Below are 8,887 nucleotides of genomic sequence, written 5' to 3' on the forward strand. Positions count from 1 at the left end.
GATTTGTTGTGGAATGATGTCGCTGTCCTGAGGCTGGTTATTGTTGGATGATGGTTTGTTAAGCGTCAGGACCAGCTGACTGAGGGGACTCTTCTCTATGTTCATCTCTTGGCTTTTGAGGGCTTTATAATGATAGGATTTGGGGTCACTCAGTTTTAGGTGTTTCCAAAAATGTATGGCTCTTTTTTCATGTTGATAATTAGAGGGTATAGGCCTATCTCACAGAATTTCTCCGCCCCCTTTCCACGCCCCCTTTTGGAGCTAGTGGTGTTATTTTTTTTGCGGTCCATAGGCTTCCATGTTAAAAGAGGTATTTTCACAAGCCACAAACTACCGTTTTGTAAAGGTAAGGTTTATTCTACTTATTTGAGTTGTTATACCATTGTGTTTTCTTCATATTATTATCGGTCTTTGACTTTTTAACATTAGGAAATGTACTTAGATTCTCCAGAGAAAAAAAGTGTAAATGCCTAGACACCACTATCTACCGGAAGTGGACGTGGAAAGGGGGCTGTGAGATAGGCCTATTGGCCTAATTCTGCTCTGCATGCATTGTTAGGAGTCTTTCTCTGGACCCAGAGGATTCTCTTACAAAACTCTGCATGCAGGATTTCGATTGGATGCTTTTCCCATTTTCTAAAATATTTTTTTGTGAGAGGACCCCAAACTTCACTGCCATATATTGCAATAGGTTCAATCACTGATTGGAATATTTTGAGCCAGGTCCTAATTGGGATGTCAACATGTGTTGACTTTTTGATGTCATAGAAAGCTCTCCTTGCTTTCTCTTTCAGTTCATTAATAGCCAAGTTAAACTTTCCAGTGGAACTGATCTTCAGCCCTAGGTTCTCTCTCTCTCTCTCTCTCTCTCTCTCTCTCTCTCTCTCTCTCTCTCTCTCTCTCTCTCTCTCTCCCCCCCCCTCTCTCTCTCTCTCCCCATCTATCTCTCTCTCTCTCCCCCCCTCTCTCTCTCTCTCCCCCCCCCCCCCCCCTCTCTCTCTCTCTCTCTCTCTCTCTCTCTCTCTCTCTCTCTCTCTCTCTCTCTTTAATTTCACATCAGGATGTAATTATCAAACTTGAATGTAGAATTATGTGCAGGATGTAATTTACATACAGATGTGATGGACTTACATGTAATTGACTGCATTTTAATTTAATTCTAAAATAAAAATCCTCTCTCTCACACGTGTGCCAGTGTGCCAGTGATCACCCTCCCTGTGCCAGTGATCACCCTCCCTGTGCCAGTGATCACCCTCCCTGTGCCAGTGTGCCAGCTGTGACCACCCTCCCTGTGCCAGTGATCACCCTCCCTGTGCCAGTGATCACCCTCCCTGTGCCAGTGTGCCAGTGATCACCCCCACATGGAAAGGAAATAATATTTGTTCATATATTATATGAACATATATGCCAATATATGCCACATATATGCAACATATATCTTGCATATATGTCATATTCAGGTTCATATATTTGCATATATGTCAGACATTATGAGCCCGATTAAGCAAGTCGAAAAACCCATGCGGTAATACAGATTTTGGCCTCGCTCTGCGCCTTTTCGTATTATTGTGGTGAACGCTCACTCATATGGAATACCACGTTCCTGAATATTTTAGCATTGGGGGAGTGTCCATATGTTAATTATTTTTGCTATTAATTTGCTATTAAGCCCCTTGGCCTAAAAACACTCAGCGCATAACGATTCCACCTGGGTATGACCACCTCTTAAATGCAAAGAGCAATGTTTGATTTGACACGAGCGCGCAGTTGGTACACAAATGCACGTGCATGGGAAGTTTGGGAACACATGAACACACACGCTACTCCACGTCCTGACGTCAGTCAATCACGGTCACAGTTTAAATACTGCCGTGCCGAGAGGGTCTACAGACAACGCAAGAATTACCTGGGACTGACAGGTATATGCCTATAGGCCATATAACCTTCTTCTCATTGTTTCTTCTTTGTTATTTGGTGATCCAACTTCATGAAGGCTGTGTGTGTATATATATATATATATATATATGTATATATATATATATATATATATATATGTATGTATGTATGTATGTATGTATGTATGTATGTATGTATGTATGTATGTATATATATATATATATATATATATATATATATATATATATATATATAATGTTATTATTTTCTCACAGAGACGCAATGCAGAGCTGAGCTGCGCCTCTCCCGTCAGGCAGTAACCGACATTTGCCATTTGGTCAGCAACGACATCGAGCCCGATGTCACCTGTCCCCTTGCATTGCCAGTTGCTGTTAAAGTCAGTGTTGCACTATATTTCTATGCTGGTGGTTCATTCCAAAATCACCTCAGCTCACTTGGAGGAATGTCACAACCTTCCGTAAGTCTGGCTTTAAATGCGGTCACTAAAAACCTCATCCGACACGCCCGTGAGTTTATCACGTTTCCCACAACACCTGAAAGCCAACATAGGGTGAAACAGGAATTCCTGGACAAGTATGGGTTCCCTGGCGTTCTGGGTGCTATAGATTGCACGCACGTCCAGATTCGGGCTCCGGATGTGAACAGTGTAGCCTATGTGAACCGTAAGGGAACCCATTCCATCAATGTCCAGGTAGTTTGCGATGCATTTCAATACATCACAAGTGTATGTGCAAACTTTCCTGGATCAAGCCATGACGCCTACATCATGGATAACTCTGTCATCCCTACAATCTTCGGGAGGGACCCCCCTCCTGACGGGTGGTTGTTATAGGTGACAATGGTTATCCTCAAAAAACCTGGCTGATGGAGCCATATCTGGGGCCAACAACAGTGCGTGAGTTTTCTTATAATAGAAAACACTCACGGGCGCGTGTGGAAATCGAGCGAACATTTGGCGTGCTCAAATAGCGATTCAGCTGTTTGGACAAGTCAGGTGGAGTCTTGCAATACACCCCTCAGAAAGTAGCATCTTTCTTTGTCGCACGCTGTGTGTTGCACAACATAGCCATGCGTCATAGACTGGTGCTAGAAGGCTTTGATGAGGACAGGTGGTTGGAACATTACCGGAGAGAGCAAGCAGAGCTGCATGTCCCAGCTCCAAATGATGATAATATAGTGCAGGCAAACGCAAAGGCAGCGAGGGACCAGGTGGCAGATGATCTGGTGCGACGCCGTCGCCGTTAGTTGCCTGGTAAGCAAACTACAAACAGATTATTATTAATTATTATTTTTCTTAGCCTATCGTAATTTTGATTTATTTCAGACGGGAGACGCCAGCTCACAGTATGTAGCCTCCGCATACTGGCACGCATTCCGTGCGTAATGGCCCTTTAGGCCTATACACTCATTCCTGCAGAGCAGAGGAGCTGAGGAACTTCAACTAAAAAGCATTCAGGTCTTTATTGCACTTTTTATTCACTCATTTTGTAATAATTCGACTTCTCAGTCTATCGTTGCCGAAAAGGCAGATATACAAGCTCACAACGCGGTGCAACCAGACGCAGTGTGAGCTTGTAGAATGGCTATTTTTGGTGCGTGACGCTGTCGTACGAGGACATATACACAAGTAAGACGCGCAAACGCGGGAAGCGAACGCAGCTCGTAAATTGCAATAACAACAATTAGAATAAATTACGTACTTTTTAAGGTTTTTTTTAAGTTAAGTTTTTTTAAATTAAATGTTTTTTCAAGTTATTTTTTTAGTGTGTGTATGTGTGCGTGCGTGCGTGTTTCTTTTTTAGGTTTTTAAAAAAAAAGTTTTTTCTTTAATTTTTTTTTTAAGTTAAGTTTTTTTTAAGTTAAGTTTTTTGTGTGTGCGTTTTTCCTTTTGAAGTTTTTTTTTTAAGTTAAGTCTTTTAAGTTACATTTTTTTTTAAGTTAAGTTTTTTGTGTGTGCGTTTTTCCCTTTTAAGTTTTTTTTTTAAGTTAAGTTTTTTTTAAGTTAAGTTTTTTTTAAGTTAAGTTTTTTGTGTGTGCGTTTTTCCTTTTTAAGTTTTTTTTAAGTTAAGTTTTTTTTTAAGTTAAGTTTTTTTTTAAGTTAAGTTTTTTTTTAAGTTAAGTTTTTTGTGTGTGAGCGTTTTTCCTTTGTAAGTTTTTTTTTTAAGTTAAGTTTTTTTTTAAGTTAAGTTTTTTGTGTGTGTGTGCGTGCGTGCGTGCGTGTGTGTGTGTGTGTGTGTGTGTGTGTGTGCGCGTGCGTGCATGTGTGTGTGTGTTTTTGTGTGTGATACAGCTGCGCCCTCTGGTGGTGGGTGGGTGGTGTTACAGCGTGACACACAGACACACACACACACACACACACACACACAGACGTGATCTGCTGGGTCTCATAGTAAATGCTCACTGCGTTCGCAATTACGCTTTTAAAGTGACGGTACACAATTATCTCTGTTAGAAAAGTATGTATTGTATTTCAAGACCCAGTAGTAAAATGTAGTGCAAGGGATGTTTTGGTTGGTTAAAAAGAAAATATGCATATTGAGTGTGTGTGTGTGTGTGTGTGTGTGTGTGTGTGTGTGTGTGTGTGTGTGTGTGTGTGTGTGTGTGTGTGTGTTGTGTGTGCTTGCAAAGTGGAACATCACCAGGGCTAAACTTCACATTATTCTACGTGATAACGCAACCAACATGTACTTTACACTTTTAAAAAAAAGCACTGGTATCGGTATTCGGTATCGGTTAACACAGAAACTGTTGGATCGGAATCGGATCGGAAACAAAAAAAGTGTATCGGGACATCCCTAATTATAATCTACAATTACCAGGTAGGTACATGGTAATATCATGGAAATAGAGCACACTTCCTTTCACAGTACAGTTCCTCCTTTCTTACTGGATACCTATCAGGTAATTACATGGTAGTAATTACACTGGTAATTTCCCTGACAACTACCAGGTAATTACATGGTAACTGTAATCACTGTGTTTGCATGGGTAGCCTACCAGGAAATTACCAGTTGTTACTAGGTAATTTCCTGACAACTACCATGTAATTACCTGATAGGTATCCAGTAAGAAAGGAGGAACTGTACTGTGAAAGGAAGTGAGCTCTATTTCCATGATATTACCATGTACCTACCTGGTAATTGTAGATTATAATCCTCCCCATTACCCATCAGGGTGTATTTTGAAGTTTGAACTTTGAACTGGCAATAACTGTTAATAGGCCTATCTCACATAATTTCCCGCCCCCTTTCCGCGTTAGTGGTGATAGCATGACGTCACTCCATAGACACTACATGTTAACAGAGGTAATTTAAGAAGTCTACAACTTTTGTTTTCTCAAGGTAAGGTTTGTTCTATCTGTTCGAGCTGATTTACCATCTTGTTTGCTTCATAATAATATTGGTCTGTCACATTTTTACATTAGGAAATGTACTTAGATTCTCCAGAGAAAAAAACGTGTAAATGCTAATGTTAAATGACACCACTATCTACCGGAAGGGGGTGTGGAAAGGGGGCTGTGAGATAGGCCTATTACCAGGTATTTACTGTGTAAATTAACAGGTAAAACCTTGCAAGTTACTGTGTAAGAAAGGTGGAACTGTACTGTGAAAGGAAGCGTGGTTTGTTTCCATAATATTACCCTGTACTTTCACTGTAATTGTAGATTCTAAACATCCACATTGACCATCAGGATGTTTTGAACATGTTACCTGGCAATTACCAGGTATTTACACAGTAATTAGACATTTTCACCAAATACATTTCCAAAACCTTAACAGGTAAAACCTTGCAAGTTACCGTGTACGAAAGGTGGAACTGTACTGTGAAAAGAAGCGTGGTTTGTTTCCATGGCATTACCATGTTCTTTCCCCATAATTGTAAAATTACCAGGTATTTACACAGTATTTAGTAGATTATTACCCAATAATATTGTGTTTACCCATGGGTGTGAAATTATATCAGGGAGTGATAACGACAAAATGATCAGTGTCGTTGGTGTCCTCTCCACTCCAACACGTGTCCATAAGTCTGCTTCTCCCCCTGGATAGCACGTTATTATTACACCACCACCCGGTGACAAATAGCAAAACAAATTATAATCTACAATTGCCAGGTTTGCACGCTTTTACAGGTAATTACATGGTAGTTGTCAGGAAATTACCTAGTAACAACTGGTAATTTCCTGGTAGGCTACTACCCACGTGTTTCATGGGTAGTACCCATGTAAACACAGTGAATACAGTTACCATGTTATTACCTGGTAGTTGTCAGGAAAATACTTGGTAATGACCTAGTACCTACTCGGTAACTTGCCTGGTAGCAGAGTAAATACCTGGTAGTTGTTGAAAATACTTGGTATACCTATAGTACCTACATACCTATAGTACCTGCAACCAGGGTATCGTGCCTGGTTGCAGAGTAAATACTTATAAATACCGGGTAGTTAGCTGGTAATTACATAGTAAAAACGTATAAATACCTGGTAATTGTCAGGAACATACTTGGTAATTACCTGGCAACCAGTGTGTAATTTACCATGGTAACTTCCATATAATTACCAGGAGATTATACAGTAAATAGTTATACATACTGGGTAATACTTGGTAATTACATAGTAATTACTGAGTAATGTATCTGGAAGTTACCAGGTAATGAATGGGTAAATACTACCTGGTTGTTACCAGGTAATGCAGGTACTTACCTATTATTACCAGGTAATTACCTGGTAGTTACCTGGTAATTACCGTACTGTAAAATGAAGGGTTACCCATATGGGTTGGTACATATATGCAGCCTATATAAAAAAAATATATGTTCATATATTTCCTTTCCATGCTAGTGATCACCCTCCCTGTGCCAGTGATCTCCCTCCCTGTGCCAGTGATCACCCTCCCTGTACCAGTGATCACCCTCCCTGTGCCAGTGATCTCCCTCCCTGTGCCAGTGTGCCAGTGATCACCCTCCCTGTACCAGTGATCACCCTCCCTGTACCAGTGATCACCCTCCCTGTGCCAGTGATCTCCCTCCCTGTGCCAGTGATCACCCTCCCTGTGCCAGTGATCACCCTCCCTGTGCCAGTGATCACCCTCCCTGTGCCAGTGTGCCAGTGATCACCCTCCCTGTGCCAGTGCTGTCACCGTGTCTAAGGTTGCCCAGCCCTGCGCTAGATCCATCAGCAGCAATATAACACAACTAGTTTTGTTTTGCTTTTTTATAATGAGGCTGACAGGAAATGGAGAGAGAGAGAGAGAGGCTACATTGAGCCAATATGTCTGGACTGCTATACGCCAGCCGTCCGGGCCAAAGCAACACTTTTAACTCGAATCTTCTGTAGGTCCCTGGAACTAAATATTTTCAGATGGGGGTCCCTGGAACTAAATATTTTCAGATGGGGGTCCTTGGAACAACATATTTTCAGATGGGGGTCCCTGGAACAACATAATATGTTGTTCCAGGGACCCCCATCTGAAAATATTATTTTCAGATGGGGTTCCCTGGAACAACATATTTTCAGATGGGGGTCCTTGGAACAACATATTTTCAGATGGGGGTCCCTGGAACAACATATTTTCAGATGGGGGTCCCTGGAACAACATATTTTCTGATGGGGGTCCCTGGAACAACATATTTTCAGATGGGGGTCCTTGGAACAACATATTTTCAGATGGGGATCCCTGGAACAACATATTTTCAGATGGGGGTCCCTGGAACAACATATTTTCAGATGGGGGTCCCTGGAACAACATGTTTTCAGATGGGGGTCCCTGGAACAACATATTTTCAGATGGGGGTCCCTGGAACAACATATTTTCAGATGGGGGTCCCTGGAACAACATATTTTCAGATGGGGGTCCCTGGAACAACATATTTTCAGATGGGGTTCCCTGGAACAACATATTTTCAGATGGGGGTCCACGCGCAAATGCATATCATTTTGGGGGTGCTTGGGATTTGAGAAACATCAGGTTTTTATATTAACCCTTTGAGCACCACTGACATAGAAACATAAGGATTTGTAGAATCGGCCTCAGGTCTTAATTCATACATTTATACATGCTGTATTCTAATCATTTTAAACATTCAGATTCGGCACAAATAAGGGACTAAATTAATTTCGCTCCTAACACCAAAATGTGGAACACCCTACCAAAAGCCATTAAGGCATGTGAATCCCTTGACTCCTTCAAAACCGCTCTCAAATGTCAGAAGTGTTGCTATGGTGATGAAGGGCTGACAGCACACACGCACACGCACGCACGCACACACACACACACACACACACACACACACACACACACACACACACACACACACACACACACACACACACACACACACACACACACACACACACACACACACTCTCTCTCTCTCTCTCTCTCTGGAACCCGGGGTCGGCAACCTTTTTGACATGAAGCGTCATATATTTTTATTTTCTTGATAAGTTTATGAAATCACATCAACATGAAAAATATCCAACAGATTTTGATTGTCCAGATACAGGACATATCAACCTTTCTTTCTTTCTTTCTTTCTTTCTTTCTTTCTCTCTTTCGTTCTTTTTTTCTTTTCACATCAGGATGTAATGATACACTAGGAGCACTTTTTGTAGGCCTAGTTAAGCAGTAATTTTGTTGTATTTGTAGGTATTTTACAGAATAGATTGTTTGACTGATCATATTGATCAGAAATGTTAATCTAAACAAGGTTCAAGGTTGTACTTTATTGTTCCATCTTGTGTACAGGTACATAAGAGTAAAACTTAATTTTGTTTGGCTTCCTTACAGACAATGCAGCAGCATATAGATAGCATATAACATTCAAAACAACAAAAATACAGCAAGCACAGCAAACAAAGGGACAGAATAAAGAGTGCAAGAAAGAGCATTCAAGAGTAAAAAAAATAAAATAGTAACATATGTACATGTGCATGTTTTCCCGGTAGTAGCAAAGTTAGGTAAACTTATTT

Source organism: Electrona antarctica (genome assembly GCF_951216825.1).
Source record: "Electrona antarctica genome assembly, chromosome: 1".
Classification (NCBI taxonomy): domain Eukaryota; kingdom Metazoa; phylum Chordata; class Actinopteri; order Myctophiformes; family Myctophidae; genus Electrona; species Electrona antarctica.